Genomic DNA, 21,161 nt, shown 5'->3' on the forward strand with positions numbered 1-21,161 from the left:
GAAGATAATTTCTTTCACAAACATTGATATCAAGAGGGGGAAGCATTCTAAATTCAGAGACTAGATAACTCAAATCAAAAACTTTTTCTCAGAAAGTTGTTCAACAACAATAAAAAAGAAAAGAAAAGAAAGTTGTTAAAAAAAAAAAAACTTACTGTTTCTAATGTGTAATGACAAGAATTATTTCACCATAAACTGCCCTTGGGTATGTCCCCATATCTGACTAGCAAAACTATAATTTTAAACTTCATGAAGGTAATATAGTGATTATTGTTCTGAAGCAAACGGAAAACTTATTTTGGAAAGAAAGCAAATCACATTATGAATTAAATCAGTGTAGCGGTCTTAAGTGTATGTAGCCTTTATGATTTAAAAATGATGACCTCAAATCTCATGAAAAGATAGCATTATGTATTGTTCTGCAACTGGCACATTGACTATATCATTGATTATCCAACAGGCATCCAATTCATAATCCACTTTGAAGAAAAGGTGGAGTAGAAGAATATTGCAAGAAGAAATTTCTCAGTTGAAATATGTTGGACTTACTAAAAGTGGTCTACTAGAAAAATAGGATCATTCTTTTTCATCTGAATTCTTATTAATAAAGTTATTATTATTAATCAATGTATCTTCAGTAGTGAGAATAGAACCTAAAAACCAGTAGTTATTAAATATTCTTTAATGAATAAAAGGACTTTATTACAATAAATGGTATAAATATGGAATTTAACATTATAATCAATATTTTTCATTGACTATTTCATTGTTAAAATCAATATTTTTCATTTCAATCAATGTTTTTCACTTAAGCAGTTGTTATTTCAATATAGATTCTAATTTGTTGATCAGATTTGAAAACTACAATGTAGTTTATGTACAAACATTCTAATTTAAAACTAACAATATCCTATATTTCTGGACTGAAAAAAATGTTTTCCTTTTTTCACAGAGGAGATTAAATGATCTCTCTAAAGTCAAATAGCTACTAAGTGGCAGATAGGGTTTAAACACAGATGTATTCTAAGGATAACTCTGTTTACCATATAAGAACTGCTTTACCATAATTACTACCATGAATTTTCAAATACAGTAATAAATGTTTACACCTACATTTCCTTAGGCACAGTGTCTACCATCTGTCTGGCTTGTAACAGTATATACATCTATATGTCAAAATGATAACTGACTTAAATAAAAAATAATAATAACCAGGCAAAATAAGCTTCATATAATTGTAAATATACTCAGAAGGCTCTGAAGTAATGGTAAATAGAGTAATTCTCATATTCAACTTCAAACAAAGGACAATAAAATGTTCCTGTATTTTTGGTTAAATAAAACTATTTTTAAGGGCTGGGGATGTGGCTCAAGCGGTAGCGCGCTTGCCTGGCATGCGTGCAGCCCGGGTTTGATCCTCAGCACCACATACAAACAAAGATGTTGTGTCCGCCGAAAAAACTAAAAAATAAATATTTAAAAAAATTCTCTCTCTCTTTAAAAAAAAACTATTTTTAAGAATATTTCCATGTATTTTAAGCAGATGAAAGAATTTTTATCTGAAGTTTTTCCTTGAATATTTTCATACATTGATTTGTTCAATACTACAAAAAGATCAAGGGAGTAAATTATGCAAGTACCAAAACACTGCTGTAAAATTTCTGTTTGGAAACTTACAGGAGTTTCCAGGACAAGATGAAAGTTTGAACATCGATTGAGTGGATCCTGATTGTTGTCACTTGTTTTGGGTAAAGATTCCATACACTGGAAACCTAGAATCCCCCAATATTAAGGAATATATGATATAATAAATAGATTTTGAAGTGAAAAAAAAATGGTACTGGGATTTAACAAACTGGACTGAGGTAGAAACTTCTTATTGAAGTAATAATTATTTCTTTCTGCATCATAAGAACATGAATATCTGCTGTTTCTGTGGGTAGAAGATAAAAAGGATTGAACATAAGAATCAAGGTTAAATATTTAGAAAGTACAAAGGAATAGCAGGACAGAAACATGAAAAAGACTTGAAATATTCTCTCAACAGGTTTGGAGGTCTAAGATTAAATTTGTGAAAGCAGTTAACACAGCTGTGCTTCCTTCCCTTCATTCAAGCATCAAACACCTGTGTGGGTGATGTCCTCCTAGGACTGTTAAGAAGGTTTACATCTCAAACTTGTTTGCTTTTATTTCATTTGGTTCTGTCTTTAAAACAGAGAGAAATAATCAATTTTTCCACTCAAACATAAAGTACACAGTAGTTTCACAAGCAGGAATAGCCAAAATCACATTATATAACCAGATTATTATTTGCTTTTCTGAGATTGAGACCATTAAGTTTAAGTATTATGTTTTGTTTTTTAATATCTCCTGGAAAGACTTATCAAATAATTTTATTATGATTCTTCATAATAAATTAGCATCATGTAATTAGCATTATATAATTTTTGTAAGATGACACAGTTTTCACAATTTCTATATGTTCAATTACTCTTCAACAATATGTGCAAATTCACATAGACACTCTAAAAATAAACTGCAAACTTCCTTGATCACAGTAGTAAAATTTCACCAATTCAAATTGGCTTTGCTAAGCAATTCAAATTGATTTCTCTAAATTAGATTTCAAAACATACTGAATTGCTTAAGAAGGTTTACATCTCAAATTCTATAAGGTTGTTAATAGATTGGCCCAGATTCCTTTCATAATCCATCAGCCTGATCACTACTTATTTACAAAAGACAACATTATTTCTTTAACACAACATTTTCATTTTAATTCTGATTCTTAAAACTTCATTACTCTCAATATTAACCATAATAATAAAAGTAATGCCATTTTACATAAATACCAATGAAAATATCACATGACGATAACAGCTTTTGCAGCAAACCCATCCACTCCTACTTGGCAAATTTCTGCCTCATAAACAATCAGGATCTACAAATCACATTCTCATAAGTCAAAAATCTCTGACAAGGCCAACAGGCCTTGAGAACATTACAACTGATACCCAACCAGTACAATCACTACTATCCCTGGAGTTACTACTAAATTTAGTCACTATCAATGGTTTTATATCCAAAAGCGAACTCTCTGTCATTTACCACAACTAGTTCAACGGCTACTGTAACTCGGGGATCTTGTGCAACAACCAAGGAAAACTATATTTCTCAATGACTGCCACCATAGCATTCATAACATCAGCCACTAACTCTACATTAGCTACTATATGCACAAAGTCTGCCTCCACTTCAAGTGCCCCAGCATCTGTGACAACTTTGCAATCATCTTCAGAACTGCTGCTTCCATCACCACAACTTCCATAAACACAGGAGCTAACTCCATAGCCCTCTAACCTCTGCCTCCACCACTGCATCTGATTTTCCAGAGAGGACTTAGAGGCTGAGGCAAACAGCAGATGAAACCTCCCTCCTGGCCATAGATGATTCCCCCACTCAAGCTGCCTCTCCACATCTGGAGGTACTGCAACACCTTCCACAACCCTAGGGCCAATGTCAAGGCCTCTAAATTGATAATTCAAAGAGGATAAAGCCTTAATTATATGATAGATTCCAATTACATGTTATTTATTATTACCATTCACAGTACATGTATAATATATCCAAATTAAGTTTGGATAGATTGTGTGAGATTGGAAAAATTTCTTTTGTTTTTCCACAGAAATATGCAACTGATTTTGATAAATTTACTAAAAAGGCAACCCTCTTTCTTCTTCTTTCTCTTTTGTCACAAATCACAAAATTATGTGTGTGCTTCTCCATTCCACAGATCTAATTGGCTATCTTGTACCAATAGCACACTGTCGTAATCAATATGTAATTACCTTGCCATATGCCCTTTTATTTTCCTGTATGTGTGTGTGTATGTGTGTGAAATTTTTATATACACAAACATATTGTCTTAGTCTGTTTTCATTCCTACTTCCCTAACTAGGACCTCCAATACAATATTTTATAGAAGTGGAAATCAAGCATCTGTTCTTATTCAGCAATAGATAAATAATGCAGAGTTTGAGTCCTGAAAGTATGGTGCCACTGTCTCAAATACATAAAAATATAGAAGTGGCTTCGAAAAAAGTCAGTGAGCAGTGGTTGGAAAGCAATTAAAGAGCATGTTAAAGAAATCCTAAATTTATTTGAACAGACTTTCAGTAGAAATAGAGACAGTTGGTCATATGGAAGTGAGGATGCAATCATAAAAACAATTCCATTCTTAGTAGCCTCAAAAAATGCCTAGGAATAAATCTAACCAAGAAGGTGAAATACCTCTACAATGAAAACTACAGAACACTTAAGAAAGAAATTGAAATAGAAACAAGACAATGGAAAGACCTTCCATGTTCACAAATAGGCAGAATTGATATTGTTAATTAATATTATACTACCAAAAGCAATACACACATTCAATGCAATCCCCAGCAAAACACCAATGACATTCTTACAGAAATAGAAAAAAAATAGTCCTAAAAATACCTTTGGAAGAACAAAAGACCCAAAATAGCCAAAGCAATTCTAATCCAAAGTGTAATGATGAAGGCAATGTAATACGTGACTTCAAATTATATGACAAAGCTATAGTAACAAAAACATCATAGTACTGGGATAAAAAACAGACATATAGACCAATGGTACAGAATAGAAGACTCATAGACAAATCTACACATCTACAATCATCTGATCCTTGACAAAGGTGCCAAAAGCATTAGAGAAAAGACAGTCTCTATAACAAATAGTCCTGGGCAAACTGGTTAACCATATGTAGAAGAAAGAGACTAGAACTTTTTCTCTCACCCACACACAAAATATCAACTCAAAATGGATAAAAGACCTTGGTATTAGACCAGAAACTATGAAACTCCTAGAAGAAAATGTATCATCAACGTGCCAGCATATAAGCATAGGCAATAACTTTCTCAATAGGATCCCTAAAGCTCAGGAAATAATGCCAAAAGTTAATAAATGGGATGGCATCATATTGAAAATATTCTGCACAGCAATGTAAATAATTAGGAATGTTAAGAGAGAAACTACAGAATGGGATTTGAAAATCTTTGCTAGCTACCCTTTTGACAGAGGATTAATATCTTAACTATATAAAAAACTCAAAAAACTTACCAATAAAAACCCCAACTAATAAATGGTCAAATAATTAGACATTTCTCAAAAAAAGAAATAGAAATACCCAACACATGTATGAAAAATGTTCAACTTCATAAGCAATTAGGGAAATACAAATCAAACTACACTGAGATTTCATCTCACACCTGTCAGAATGGCAGTCATCAAGAATACAAACAGTAATAAATGCTATAGAAAATGTGGAGAAAAAGGAACCCTTTTACACTCTTGGTGGAACTGTAAATTAATACAACCACTATAGAAATCAGTATGGAGATTCCTCAAAAGACTAGGCATGGAACCATCATGTGATCTGGCTATACTAATTCTCAGTATTTATCCTAAAGAATTAAAGTCAGCATACTATAGTTATACTTGCATGCCCAGGTTTATAGCTACACAATTCACAATAGCCAAACTTTGGAATCAGCCAACAGATAGATTAATAAAAGAAAATGTGGTATATATGCACAATGGAGTTTTATTCAGCCATAAAGGAAAATGAAATTATGTCATTTTCAGGAAAGTAGATGGAACTCGAGACCATTATGTTAAGTAAAATAAGTGAAATTCAGAAGGTCAAGGATCATATGTTTTCCCTCATATGTTGAAGGTAGAGGAAAAAAAGGAAAAGAAAGGTGGAAGTGATCACAAGAAACACAAAGGGAGATCAATAGAGAAAAAAACTGGGGATGGGAAGATGTGAGGGATGGGGAAAGTGCTGGGAGGCATATCCACCAAATTATATTGCTATATTGTGTACATGTACTAATATGTAACAACAAATCCCACCGTTATGTACAACTATAATGCACAATAAAAATGTAGATAAAAAAGAAAGAAGGAAGTGAGAAGCATGTTAGTGGGAACTGGAGAAAGTTATGTTTGTTCTCTGAAGCTACTGGGAAAGCAAAAAAATACATCTAATGAATTGGACGGACGATCTAGCTAAGATCTCCTGAGGGTTGAAGATGTATCTGATTTCATTCTGCTGCTCACAATGAAATGCAAGAGGACAGAAATAAACTACAAATTGAGAGACAGCCTGTTAGAAGGATACTGGATTTAATTGTTTTGAAAAGTCTCAGCCGCCGCGGACAGCATACTATGCTTAACTTATGAAATGACTTCCAAACACAGTTCAAATTAATGGCACATTCAGGAAAATATGGTCTAGATACAAAACCAAAAGTATGCCTGTAATATCAGTTAAGACCTCAGAAAGCTCCAAGGTATTACAAAATACTGTTCCATCACACAAAAAGCCCTTTAAAAATTAAATATGGACTTCAAATATCTTCTGAAACACTAAATCTCCCAGGGAGTTTTAGAATTTGGTCCCTTTGATCTCAGCAGGAATTCGAGGCAGTAAACGCCTTATTTCAAAGAGATTTTTAGGTTCCACTTTGATCTAAAGGAGTAAATCCCAAAAGAGATTGATTAGAAGGCCATGAAAATTTTGAAACCTGTATCACCTCCAACACTGACAGCTTGAACTGAACAGGACAAAACAATTGTTCAGGTATAAGAGAAGAATGGACTGGAGCAACTGTCTTAAACAGCCATTATTATTTGCAATTATATTTTAAATTAATAGTCTCAATAAGATGGGTGACTGCGAACCCCAATCTCTAATGCCTGGGATGGAAAAGAGAATTTCAATTAAAAAAATGTAATTCTGAAATTTTAGTTGCATTAACCATTCTTTCTGGATGTAATTCTAAAAGTGACATCTCTGGAAAGTATTCCTTGTAAAGTGTTCCCTATAAAGATTATTATTCTTTACAAAATATATCTGAACCTATCATAGACATCATCAAGACTCTAAATAGTTACAGTGATCCTAAAAACTACTTCATTGTTGTTTTACTTTCTGATTCTAATTCATCTAGACGTTGGGCTCCTTTTGCTTTAAAATCTGCACCATTCTCTTATCTGCCTGAGATATAAATAGGCTGATTATTCTTGCGGGTAGTTATTTCTTGTTTGAATATACTAAGCTACTGTTGGGAGCAAGGGTACTGGTTCTCCTTATCCACAAAGAGCCCATAGACATTTTCGTCCTTGATAAACTGATTTATATTCAATCAAATTGAGAAAAGGTTATTCTGTTTGTTTTTGAGTCGTATATACCTCAGAGTGACCTAGAAACTGAAGGTCCCACACCTGGCTTTAGTAGTGTGCTGAATCTTGCTCTGTTACCTCCAGATCCACTCTCCACTCCCTCCAGTCTGCTTGCTGTCCTAGGAAGCTTACCTGTGTGAACTCAATGTGCTCCTTGCCCTCTGTCTTCTTGTTCATTCAGCTGCTTAGTGAGCCCTGGCATAGAATGAAAAAGAAATTTCAAATTTATTTTTAAAAATTTATTGAAAATAAATTTAAATTTACAAAAGAGAAATCTGTGTGTTCTAGTCTCATCCTTGACCACACTAAGAAACCATAAGGATTACAGCAAAATATTGAACTTATTTTATTTTACTATAAACAAATTTTTAGTCTACCTTAAGTAAAATTCAACATTGTTTAATAAAAAGCAAAATAATTCCAAAAATCTATGACTTAAATATAGTGTTTTGGTACTTCAGAAAAAGCATAATACTGAGAGATACATGTTTAAATTCTGACTTATTTATCAACTCAGAAAACATTTAGTGACATGTTATGAACTATTGGGGGAACTATGTTTGCTTGATTCTTGAAAAGACCATAATTTTAAGATTGATTGTGGTAATAATGTTGAGTTGAATAATTATAGATAATTGCAAATGTAAAGCAGAGTAAATACTTCACATTGGAATTAACTGAAATAAAAATAATATTTTTCTGGAATTTGAATATACATATATATATATGTGTATCAAAATAAAGGTATATCTACTTAATACATTTTATTGTTTCTTTTTTTAAAATCAAATTGTATACTTTATTTTTATGTGATGCTGAGAATCGAACTCAGTGCCTCGCAGGTGTCAGGTAAGCATCCTACCAATCTCAGCCCCATGGTATTGTTTCGTAAATGACTCTATACTGACAAATTCCTTTTTTTTTTTTTTTTTTTGAATACTGGAGATTGAACTCAGGGGCAACTGACCACTGAACCATATCCCCAGCCTTATTGTATATTTTATTTAGAGACAGGGTCTTATTGAGCTGCTTAGCAGCTTGATTTTTGCTAAGGCTAGCTTTGAACTCACAACCTCCTGATTCAGCCTTTCAAACCACTGGGATTACAGGCATGCACCACCATGCCCGGCAAATTCCCATCTATTTTTGAATTGCTACTAGCTACTTGGAAATAATTTAAGATTACAGTTTTTTTTATTTTTATTTTCATTATCCCTTCAAAATATGTGTATTTATTTTTCTTTTAAATTTTCTATTACCTAATAATGTTATACTGCCTTGCTTTTTGAAACACTTTATTTTGGGACAAATGGACAAGCTGATCTCTAATTGTTGAATATGAAATAAAGATTTAAAATAGCTGAAGAAGTACTTCCAAGGTCATGTCAAAATACTCAAGAATTTGACAGGAATATTTACAGGTATATAATATTTTGTATAATCTTGTTGGTATAGGCAAATTATTAATAATCCCTTTCCTTCATTTGTCACAGGCTAATGACTACATAATTCATAAAAAAGCTTGGTCTATGTTCCTAAAACTTTCTAAATTATCATTGAATTCACATTGGAGAAGACATAAATAATTTTAATATTTACATTAAACTTATAAACTTATATGATTAAAAAGTCCACATTAAGAAATTTCCTTACAAACTTCTTCATTATAAACTCAAATTTCAAGATTATGCAGACAAAAATCCTTAACTTACAACAATCTTTCTAATATATCAATCAAAATGAAAACTATAATTAAAACTCCTAAAATAACATTGAATTTATAAAGGAAAAGATGCTATTGGTGTGAAAAGAGAAAGGAGGAAAATCTTGAGTCAAATCAGTGTAACAGTCATAAATATATATAATTTTGTTAACTTTAAAGTGATTACCTCAGATCTCAGAAAGAATAACATAGCATATTGTTGTTGCACAATCCTTATTATGATACTGATTATCAAGCACACACCAGTGATTCAAGCACAGCCAAACCCTGTCTTCTCATCTTCACAAAGTTCTTAGAAGCAAAGGTTGATGGAAAAGGTTGTCCAAGAAAAATACTTGAGTGGAAGCCTACTTCTATGGCAACCAGGGATTATGAATCAAAGTCGTTTGTTTCTGTTTGTGTTATTCCTCTCCAGTACATCCTTAGCTCCTCACGGCAGGAACTGCACTTGTTATTATCTCTTACTGAATTCACAATGACTACCACAGAGTGATTATTCAATAAATATCTACTGAATAGATAAACAAGTATATATCATTTGAAGTTCAATACTGATGAAATTTAAGGTTATATTAAATATACCCATAAAAATGAGTTACTAGAAAAATCTAATGAACAATAGACTAAATTTTAAGCATTTTTGCATACAGCTATAGAGTTTACAAAGCGTTTACATGAATATTTTAATTCTGACATCAACTCTTGTTGTTTTACGTGAGTTAATTTAATTATGCTTATATTTTCCTTGACAGAAGAATTGTATAACATTGGTTCATATGTTTTTTCCAATTCACACACTTTTCTTATCCTGCCCTCTATACTTAATTATTCATCCAACAGTAACATAATATATTATGCTTATAAAGCACACAATATGATCCTGGTAAATAGTCCCAGAATGAGTCTCATTTTACAAGTGAGAAAACAGCAGGTACTAAGTTCACATAATAATAAAACAACAAACCTAGGCTTTCTGTTCCTAGTTCAGTGAACTTTTTACTAGTCTAAAATTGTCTTCACAAAAATTTTGCATTTTGTTTTCAAGTCATTGGTGATATCTCATGGCTGTACTTGTTCAGAACCAGTGAATTTGCCCTTTGTTCTGGTGTGTAGTTTAACATAGATAAATATGTGAAAATGGTATATAAATAAGTAAAAAATTAATTAAAAATATTAGGTCGAATGAAAATTATCTACATTTTTCATATGTATAGTGACAGCAATTGAAAAAGCATTCAGAATATAGTAAGTATATAAATTAATATATGCTCTTCAAAATTTGGGGGATTCTAAGTGCAAAGAGTTGCAAGGGGATGGTGAAAGTTCAGTAGAATAAGTATATTTCACACATTTCCATAACATTCAAATTTGAATTTAAAAGCTTAAATGTCTTTGACCCAATGGAGGAAATTATTTACATCCTCCAATTATTTCAAATGTTGATCTATTTGATTGTTAAACTTTAGAATATTGAAGCAAACTATAAAAATGTAGTTGCAAATCCTAAAATATTTGAAGTACTTGAAAATATATAAATTTTTCTATAATTACCAATAAGAAACCAAGTTTCTGTAACTACTAATAAGAAAACCTAATTTTCTCAAAATCTGTGATAAACCTAACCAAAGCCCATAATATTAATTTATAAATTTTTTAACAATGAAATTTCATCCTTATCCCTTCCAAGTAAAAGACTTTGCAATGTTTCTAGAAGAGAAAAATCTCAAAGGGTAAATTCTTCAGGATTAAACTTAATCCATATACACAATTGTTTTTTTTCCCCTACCATAACCAATAGGGGAAGAGTAGGAGTGGCACAAGAAGGCATAATTGCTTTATTAGATGCAAGAATCTTTCAATTACTTCTCCTTACATTTGTGGGCATCAAGTCTTTGAATTACTGATGGGTCATTAAGAAGCAAGTCCTGACCAAGATCCAAAGGAGACTCTCAACTCAAGGTAATTGTATGAATAGTGCCAATTCCTCTAGGGCACATTTACTTTTTTTTTGTCTTCTTTTCTCTATTAATGTTTGGTTTCTTAGTCAAGAAGAGGTTAGAGGATATTAATGAATTCAATTTTGGAGAGGTCAGTTAAAAGTGCAATGGCACAACCAAAGATGCCCACAAAAGAGCTGATATACAAATCTTGGTCAAAAAATTCAGATGCCATTTCCAACTGACTGCAGGAATAGTACCATAGAGTGAAGGAAAGAGAACTAATATTAAAACATTAAAGAAGAGAAAAGAAGGAAATTAAGAAAGAATTTTAAAGAAGTACAAAGCCAGGATAAGATGAGGGAACAGCTCCTTATTAAACACTAGAGAGAATTTCATCCTGTAAGATAAGCATTATCTCTAACAATAAACATGTCATCAGCTAATTTGATTGGAGTTGTTACAATATGTAGATGGGATAAAAAGCCTTAATGCTGTAGAATGTTAAAGTTAAAAAGACTGAGGAAGAAAAGAGTATTACAAACACAAACACACACACACATATACTCCATAATGTGAGTTAAGATAGAAAGATGTGACTAAAAAACAAAACAAAAAAACAGTGAGTGAAGGGCTAAAAGGGCCTTATAAGCCACTTGATGGTATTCTATTTATTTATTTAGGCTTTAAAATAACAATCAATGGAAAACCAATGAAAGGTTTTAACCAGGAGTCTAGAATAATAGATTCGTTTTTTATGAGAGCCATAATGACTGTAGTGTTGATTGAAAGCAAGCTTATAAGTCAGTTAAGAAACCATTTTGGTATTCATGAGAACAAAAACTATAATAATTGATCAGCGACACTGTATTCTTCGTCCTATACTCTCTGTCTCTCCAAACAGTACCCAGCACATAACTGTTTGAGGAGTTAAGAAATGGCCCAGAGGAGATATGATCCTAACTTGGATTGGAGGCTGCTAGTGGAGACAATAGAAGTGAACTCATTCACAAGGTCTAGGAGGTAAAGTACCCAGAGAGTTCAGTGATTGGCGAAGATCGGGGGAGTCATCACCACTGACTCAGAATTCTTTCTGAGAACTACACCACCAGTCCACTATCATGCCATCCACTGAAATGGGGACGCTGGAAAATTTTCTGTTTCATGTGAAAAGCTCATGTAAATTGATTCAGTTCAGACTCAGATTGAAATATTGTGTTTCAGAGATTTTCTAATGATGATTCTAAACGTTGATCTTTTGCACCAAGGCCAGAGAAACTTAGGGTCCTGCAATCATTCTCACATGCTACTATAGACTTTCTGAAACTCATTATGCTAAGCTTCCCTAGCGTCATTCCTAAGATAGATACAGACTTCTTTTATTTTCCATTTCCTTTCTCAAAATTCTAGGACCAGAAAACCTTTGTTGTACATACCCATCTCAATAATTTGGCACCATAGAAACACTGCCTACTTTCCACCCATAGAACTGTCTAGTATTAGAGGGAGCAACACTGTATTGTTCAAAATTGTATTAGCACAGATCAGAAAGACTTAATTATTTAATAACTTTAATCGTGATGTATCCATCATCTAACAATGAGTTATCAATAAGCAAAATATACAATGATCTTTTATAAAATAATTATAGAAGAACATGCATAGAATCCTATGACTAAAATATATGAACTAGAAGAAAGAAGAGAGTCAAATAATATCACAGAATTTCAAGATTTCATGGAAGCTGTTCTTGTAACATAATAATACATGGGATATCATTTCCCACATCAGACTTCCAGAAGCTGAGTTCCATTAAGTTGACCTCTGAAGTCAAATAGCACACCCTACATCTTTTTAGAACTCTCTTTATGCTACAACTGATGCAGTTTTCCTTAATGAATGCAATTTGGGGAGAGGAGGACAAGAAGGATGTGTGTATATGTCTGAGTATTTATGTGCGCAGTAAGTGGATGATGGATAATTATGAAGCTTCCTAGGTATAATTCCTAATCAAAGATAAAATTCTTAGGTGAGAATTTAAACAAAAATACTAATCTCAGAAAACTAAATGGAAAAAACTTATTTTTTAAAAGTTACCCAAAAAATGGTAACTTTAAAATTAGCGTATATTTTAATTTCACATCCACATTTTGAGTTTAACCTAAGAAACATGTTTTTATTATGCTCTTAAAATTGCCACCAAATTTTTATTGTGTATCCCTCGGAAGTTTCTTAAAGCAATTCTCTCATTGTCAAGCATCTGGCAAATCATTTCTCTTGTTTTTCATAGGTTCTAAAAGGACAGGATGAAGGCTTCAATGCTAAGTGAACTCCTTCTGACTTTTGCCATTTGTTTTCAGGTAAAAATTATTTGAAAACCAAAGAACAACATAAAATTAAAGGCTTACCTAACACTGAGATGGGGCTTAAAATGAGATTAAGGCATTGCGTATTTAAAAACAAGACATACTTGCATAAATAAAAAGAAACAGGAATAATTATCATTTTCTTCCAACACACATAGAAACATGTCTATTTAAAAATCACCTGGAATTTGAAGAAAAGAAGCAAGGGAAAGGGAGAGATAGAGAGAAAATAAAGAAAGAGAGAGAGGTAAAAAAATCCAAAGAGGGCATGACTATTAGTTAAGAAAGATAAGTATGAGAAAATCTTCAAATAAATTTGGAGGAATAGAACTAAATTTACATTGAAATATGAGAACTTTCTTCTTAATGACCAAGTCCACTCATCACCTCTATTTGAAGGAAGTTTCCCTCTGAATGTGCAAAGTAGAGATGAGTTTACCCATTTCTTAAGTTTGTTTTTCACTCAACCTCTAGGTTTAATATTCATATTCTTATCAAAAGTTGTAATATATTCTTCCACTGAAGACAAGAAAACAATGACAGGGAAGATGGTCTTTTCTATTAATACCTAAAGTAAACAATTACATTTTTGACCCATCTGACACATGATTTGTGCAACTAGATTTGATTTGCTATTCTGAGTGAGCCTGTGTCTCCAGAATATCATACCCTTTTACAGGTCTTGCAGTTTAAAAAAGAAAAACTTCCTTCTTTTTTGATTTAATTACTGACTTCACAAGCTCTTTATGTTTCTTTTTGATCACTGCACGCAGTATGCACTGTGTTTAGAATTATAATTACTCTTGAAATGTCTGTCAGTGTCATTTAATATACCATTCTTTATTCCAAAATACTCTCTGCCTTATGTCATCACTATAATTTCCTGGTAGATGTTTGCCCATAGCAATTGATACCCTAGAGAAAAATGTATAGGCAATAAAACTGAGAGCTTTTTTAAGCAATAAAAACCATTGAAAATGGTTTTTATTGAATTTTTGAATTTTCTGAATTCAGCATCAAAACTCCCTCTTTTGTATAGTTTCTAAATCAGAGTTTAGCTATAATACTTTCATTAAAATTTGTGTGATGTTTTACTGTGTGGTTCTTGTTAATTTATAAAGAACATGATAGTAATTTTTTACTCCACAGTCTAAGTATAAAATTGGTTTTCATATATTTAATGGAAATATTACACCAAACCAATTAATTTGATTTCCCCAAATTTCATTTTTGTACTTAAAGAAAAGTTTTTTTAGTAAATATTCAAGTAATGACAAGGTTATTTGTCTAAACATATTTTGCCCCATTATTTTAATTTTTAAAACTTCATCATATATTGACAATAACATATATCTTTATGGGGTAAAAAGTGATGTTATTATTTATTAATACAATGTGAAATAATAAATCAAGCTAATTAACATATCTATCACCTCAAATACAATTTTTTGTAGTGCAAGCATTTGAAATTTTTACTCTTAGCAATTTTAAAATGCTAATGTTCTATTATTAACTATATTCATCATGCTGTTCAATAGTTCTTAATAAAAAATAGTACTTAATAAAATCCCACTTATAATTTTCTCTGAGATTTTGTATGTTGGCCATTGTCTCTTGATTCCACTCACCCCCTCACTCCTTATAACCATCAGTGTACTTTCTGATTCTATTAGTTTGATTAATTTGATTCCACAAAAAATTGAGAATATACAGTATTTGTCTTTCTGTGCCTGGATTGTTTTACTTAGAACAATAGTCTTCAATTCCATCAAAGTGTCACAGAGGACAGAACCTTCTTCTTTTTTAAAGCTGAAAACTATTCCACTGGGTACATACGCCACATTGCCTTCATCCATTCATCTGTCAATGGGCTCTTAGGTTGATTCCTTAACTTGGCTATTAAAAATAGAAATCAGACATTTCTTCTATTCACCAATTTCAAGTCTTTGGGGTACATGTCCAGAAATGGTACTTCTGGGTCATGTGATGATTCTATTTTTATTCTTATTTTTTGAAGAACCTCAAATAGTTTTCCATAATGACTGTCTATTTACATTCCCACCACAGTGCACAAGATCTCCTCTGCATCTTCACCAACACTATCTTTCATCTTTTTGATAATGACCATTCCGATAAATGTGAAGTTTATTACAATATGATTTTAATTTGAATTTCCTTAAAGATTAGCAATGTTAAACATTTTATTGCCCACCTATATATCTTCTCAAGAAATGTCTATCCAGGTCACTTGTCCATTTTTAAATTGGGCTATTTTCTTGTTATTGAGTTGTTTTAGACCCTTATATATTTGAAGATTACCCCCTTCTTGGTTGTATGACTTAGAAATATTTTATCTCAATCTACTGATCATCTTTTCAATCTGCTAATTGTTTCACAGACTACACAGAAACTTTTTAGTGTGTTGTAATGCCATTTATTTAATCTTTATTTTTCTTGTCTGCACTTTAGGGTCAAGTTTAAAATCATTGCCCAGACCGACATATCTGACCACCTACATTTTCTTATGGTAGTTTTACAGTTTCAGGGCTTACATTTTATTCTTCAATCCATTTTGAATTACATTTTGTATATGAAATAAGAGTGTCATTCCATTCCTCTGTGTGTGGACATGTCCTCCACATCATTTATTAATGAGACTCCTTTTGCCATTGTGTATTCTTGGAAACTTTAGCAAACATTAATTGAGCATATGCATGGGTTTATTTCTGGGATTTATATCCTGTCGCTTGGTCTCTGGCTCTACTTTTATGCCAGTATCATGATGCTGTCATTGTATTACTTTGTAGTATAATTTCAAATAAAGTTATCTGATGCCACCAAGTTTACTCTTTTTTGTATATGATTACTTTGTCTATTTGAGCTTTTTTTGTGGATCCACATGAATTTTAAGATTGGTTATCTATTTCTATGAAAAATAACATTGGTATTTTTATAAGGATTTCATTAAGTTTGTAGATTGCTTCAGGCAGTACAGAAATTTTAACAATATGAATTCTTCTGTTGGACAAACATGGAATATTGTTTCATTTTTTTCTGTCTTCTTCAGTTTCTTTCACCAATGTATACAGTTTTCTGGTCTGTCACCTCCTTGATTAAATTTATCCCTAAGTATTTTTGTAGCTATATATAAATGAGACCACTCTCTTGATTTCTTTTCAAATAGCCAATTGTTAGCATATTGAAATGCTTCTGATTTTTTTTATTTTTAATTTTTATCCTGTAACTTTTATGTATTCATTATCAGTTTCTAAGAGATTTTTGAGGATCCTCAAGGATTTTCTAAATATAAGGTCATGTCATCAGCAAACAGCAACACTTACTTTTTCTTTCTTTTCTGGCAAGGACTTCCCACCCTATGGTTAATAAAAGTGGTGAGTGTGCATCTTTGTCTTGTTGCAAGTATGAGAAGAAAGGCTTTTAATTTTTCCCCATTAAATACAATCATAAATACAGATTTTATCATGTTAAGATACATTTCTTCTATATAAAATTTATTAGTTTGCATATGTTGAATCATCTTTGCATACCAAGGATAAATTCCACTTGATCTTGGTGAATTATTTTTTAATATTTTGTGTAGTTCAGATTGATAGTTGGGGATTTTTTATTTATGTTCATTAGAAATACTGGACCATAATTTTATTGTCTTATAATATTCTTGTCTGACTTTGATATCAAGTATATCCTAGCCTCCTAAACAATGTTTGGAAGTATTTCCTCTTTGATTTTTTTGGAAGAGCTTGAGAAGTTTGAATACTTGTCCTATAAAGATTTGGTAGAATCCAGAAGTGAAGTCATCAGATTCTGTGATTAACTATTATTTTTTTTTCTAGAAAATAAAAATATAATAATTTTACAATTTATTTAATGGCAACTGGTAGTCACAAAATTTCCCTACTTTGGTTGTAGGGAAATTTATATTTTGTATATGAAATAAGAGTGTCATTTATTCCTGTGTCTGTGGACATACAGTGTCCTCCACATCATTTATTAATGAGACTCCTTTTGCCATTGTGTATTCTTGGAAACTTTAGCAAAAATTAGTTGAGCATATGCATGGGTTTATTATGCATTCCTTAGACAAGTCTGCAAATTAGCACTGATAACTTACAAGTTATTGTACCAGCTGTAATGTTATTTTTTTTAAAGTTGATCAAATATAAGCTGACTTGGTTTATTGCCAGCATTTATAAAACCACACATAGGAAAAGAACTAGGTCTTGGGACAAATGCATGGTCTCAATATGGTGTATGTCTAGCCTGTTCTGATTATCACAAAATCAGAACAGGAAAAATATTCACAGCCCATGCTTTTCTTTGATAGGAGATGTTTTATTACTAATTCAAATTTTCCTGACTCATTACTGGTCTGTTCAGATTTTCAATTTCTTCATGATGTAGTGTTGGTGATGTGTGTATCTAGGAATTTATCCATTTCTTCTAGGTTATAAAATCTGTTGTTCATACTGGTCTATGATCTTACAGCTGTATTCCTGTGGTTTCAGTTGCAATATTTCTTATTTCTCATTTTATTTAGTTGAGTCTCTGTTCTTTTCTTCTTAGACAAGTTAAAGTTTTAGCTATTTTGTTTGTCATTCCAAATAACCAACTCTTTGTTGATTTTTATATTGTTTTCTAGTCTCTATTTATTTCTGTTCAGAAAGAAAATTTTTTATTTTCTTCCTCCTGCTAACTTTGGGCTTAATTTATTGTTTTTCTAAGTCCTTGAGGATTAAATTTTTGTTAAAGATCTTCCTTTTTATGTAGGCATTTATTATTATAAACTTTTCTCTTATAACTGATTTTGCTGCATCCCACAAGTTTTGATAATTTAATCCATTGTGTATTCATTTTTTTTGTCTCAAGATATTTTTTTAATTTAATTTTCTTTTTAATTTTTTCATTGACCCATTGGTGTTCAGGGGCATGTTATTTAATTTGCATGTATTTGTGAATTTTCCAATTTGTTCTGATTATGGATTTCTAGTTTTATATCATTGTGGTCAGAAAAGATATTTAATATGATTTTGATTTTCTTAAATTTGCTAAGACTTATTTTGTGGTCTGACACATAATTTTATCTGGGAAAATATTTCTTGAATGCTTGAAAAAATTTTGTTATTGGATGGAATGTTCTATAATTGTCTATTACATCCATTTGGTCTAAAGTTGTTGTTAAAGTGCAACGATTCCTTATCAGTTTTACATCTTAATGTTCTGTCCATTCCTAAAGGTGAGGTATTAAAGTTCCCTACTATTACGGCATTGCAATCTATTGTTCCATCCAGATCTATTAACGTATGCTTTATATATTTGTATGTTACTATGAGTGCACATATATGTTTATAATCATTATATCTTCTTGGTAAATTTACTCCTTTATCATTATATAACCTCCTTTTTTGTGTCTATCTTACAGTTTTTAGTGTAAAATCTGTTTTACATAATAAAATTGTAGATATCCATGTTCTTTTAGTTTTCATTTGTGCTTAATATCTTTTACTCATTCCTTCACTTACAGTCTAAAGTGAGGTGAGTTTCTTTTGTAGGCATCACAGAGTTGATTTTTGTATTTTATTTCTGTTTCTTATTCATTCTGTCATTCTATTCCTTTTTATTGGATAATTTAATCCATTTACATTCAAAGTAACTTTTTGATAGGCAAGGATTTATCATGACCATTTTGCTAATTATTTTCTGGTTGTTCTGTAGATATTATGTTTCTTCCTCTCTTGCTGTCTTGCTTTGTGATTAGATGATTTTCTGTAGTGAAATGCTTTGAATTCTTTCTGTTTTTGTTATGTGCTTCTATTAAATATTTCTAGTCCATGGTTACCCTGAAGCTTACATAAAATATCTTATTCTTATAATAGTCTTCTTCAAGTTGACAACTACAACTTTTATTTCATAACTATAACTCTACACTTTTACTTCCCTTCTCACAATTTATGCTTTTAGTGTCAAAATTTACATAATTTTGTAATGAATATCTCTTGATAATTTGTTTTAGCTATAGTTGTTATTAACAGTTTTGTCTTTTCACTCTCATATCAGGGGGGAAACACTGCTTTACTATCACCATTAAAGTCTGGGTATTTTGAACATGGCTCTACATTATCCCATTAATTTATGTGCTTTTACGTGTTTTACATTCATTTAATTAGCAGCCATTTGTTTCAGCTTAAAGAACTCCCTTTAATAATTCCTGTAAGGCAGACTAACTGGTCATGATATTCCAAAGATTTTATTTTGTCTAGGAGAGTTTTAATTTCTCAGTTCTGAAAGACAGTTTTTCTGGGTTGATATTCTTAGTCGTCTATTTCTTCCTTCAGCATTTTGAATGTATACTACTACTCTCTCCTAGCCTGCAGTTTCTACTGAAAAATCCTCTGCTAGTCATATTGGGCTCCCTTTGTGATATGTTTCTTATCTCTTGTTGCTGCTCTTAGAAGTTTTTGTCTCTGATATTGATAGTTCAATTACTATGTGTCTTGCTTAGTAAACTACTCTTTATATTGAATTTGACTAGTAACTTCAATACTTTCTCTACCTAGATGTTGACAGCTTTCTGTCAACATTAGGGGTGTTTTCAGCTATTATTTCTTTAAATATGCTGCCTACTTATTTCTCTTTCTTCTTCTGCAACTCCTCCATAAATATTTGACCTCTTCATGGTAACTTACAAAGACACCAGGCTTCCTTCATTCTTTTTCATTCTATTTTATTTTTGTTTTGACTAATTTTATTATTTTTTTTTATTATTATTTGTCAAGTTTATTTTAGCTTTGAGGTTCCCTGCATTCCATATAAGTTATAGGACTGTATTCCTGTTAAATTTTTTTTTAATTTTTTATTGTTGGCTGTTCAAAACATTACATAGTTCTTGATATATCATATTTCACACTTTGATTCAAGTGGGTTATGAGCTCCCATTTTTACCCCATATACAGATTGCAGAATTACATCAGTTACACATCCACTGATTTACATATTGCCATACTAGTGTCTGTTGTGTTCTGCTGCCTTTCCTATCCTCTACTATCCCCCCTCCCCTCCCCTCTTCTCTCTCTGCCCCCTCTACTGACATTCATTTGTCCCCCTTGTATTATTTTTCCCTTTCCCCTCACTTCCTCTTGTATGTACTTTTGTATAACTCTGAGGGTCTCCTTCCATTTCCATGCAATTTCCCTTCTCTCTCCCTTTCCCTCCCACCTCTCATCCCTGTTTAATGTTAATCTTCTTCTCATGCTCTTCGACCCTACTCTGTTCTTAGTTACTCTCCTTATATCAAAGAAGACATTTGGCCTTTGTTTTTTAGGGATTGGCTAGCTTCACTTAGCATAATCTGCTCTAATGCCATCCAATTCCCTGTAAATTCTATGATTTTGTCATTTTTTAATGCAGAGTAATACTCCATTGTGTATAAATGCCACATTTTTTTTATCCATTCATCTATTGAAGGGCATCTAGGTTGGTTCCACAGTCTTGCTATTGTGAATTGTGCTGCTATGAACATCGATGTAGCAGTGTCCCTGTAGCATGCTCTTTTTAGGTCTTTAGGGAATAGACCGAGAAGGGGAATAGCTGGGTCAAATGGTGGCTCCATTCCCAGCTTTCCAAAAAATCTCCATACTGCTTTCCAAATTGGCTGCACCAATTTGCAGTCCCACCAGCAATGTACAAGTGGACCCTTTTCCCCACATCCTCGCCAGCACTTGTTGTTGTTTGACTTCATAATGGCTGCCAATCTAACTGGAGTGAGATGGTATCTTAGTGTGGTGAGCCGCTTCTGCCGTTTCTGCAGACTATGGTCGCCATTACAAGATGGCGCTGGCTCCGCTGTGGTCT

At 32.0% G+C, this 21,161-nt stretch overlaps 1 non-coding gene across 1 annotated transcript; it reads right to left on the bottom strand.

Annotated features, from left to right (window-relative positions):
• Positions 1–17,485: 17,485 nt before the first annotated feature.
• On the bottom strand, positions 17,486–17,617 carry LOC114104697 (small nucleolar RNA SNORA72). The gene has a single exon (XR_003584871.1). It is a non-coding gene; the product is annotated as a small nucleolar RNA SNORA72 (small nucleolar RNA).
• Positions 17,618–21,161: the final 3,544 nt, after the last annotated feature.

This window comes from Marmota flaviventris, chromosome 7, assembly GCF_047511675.1.
Source record: "Marmota flaviventris isolate mMarFla1 chromosome 7, mMarFla1.hap1, whole genome shotgun sequence".
In the NCBI taxonomy this organism is placed as follows: Eukaryota; Metazoa; Chordata; class Mammalia; order Rodentia; family Sciuridae; genus Marmota; species Marmota flaviventris.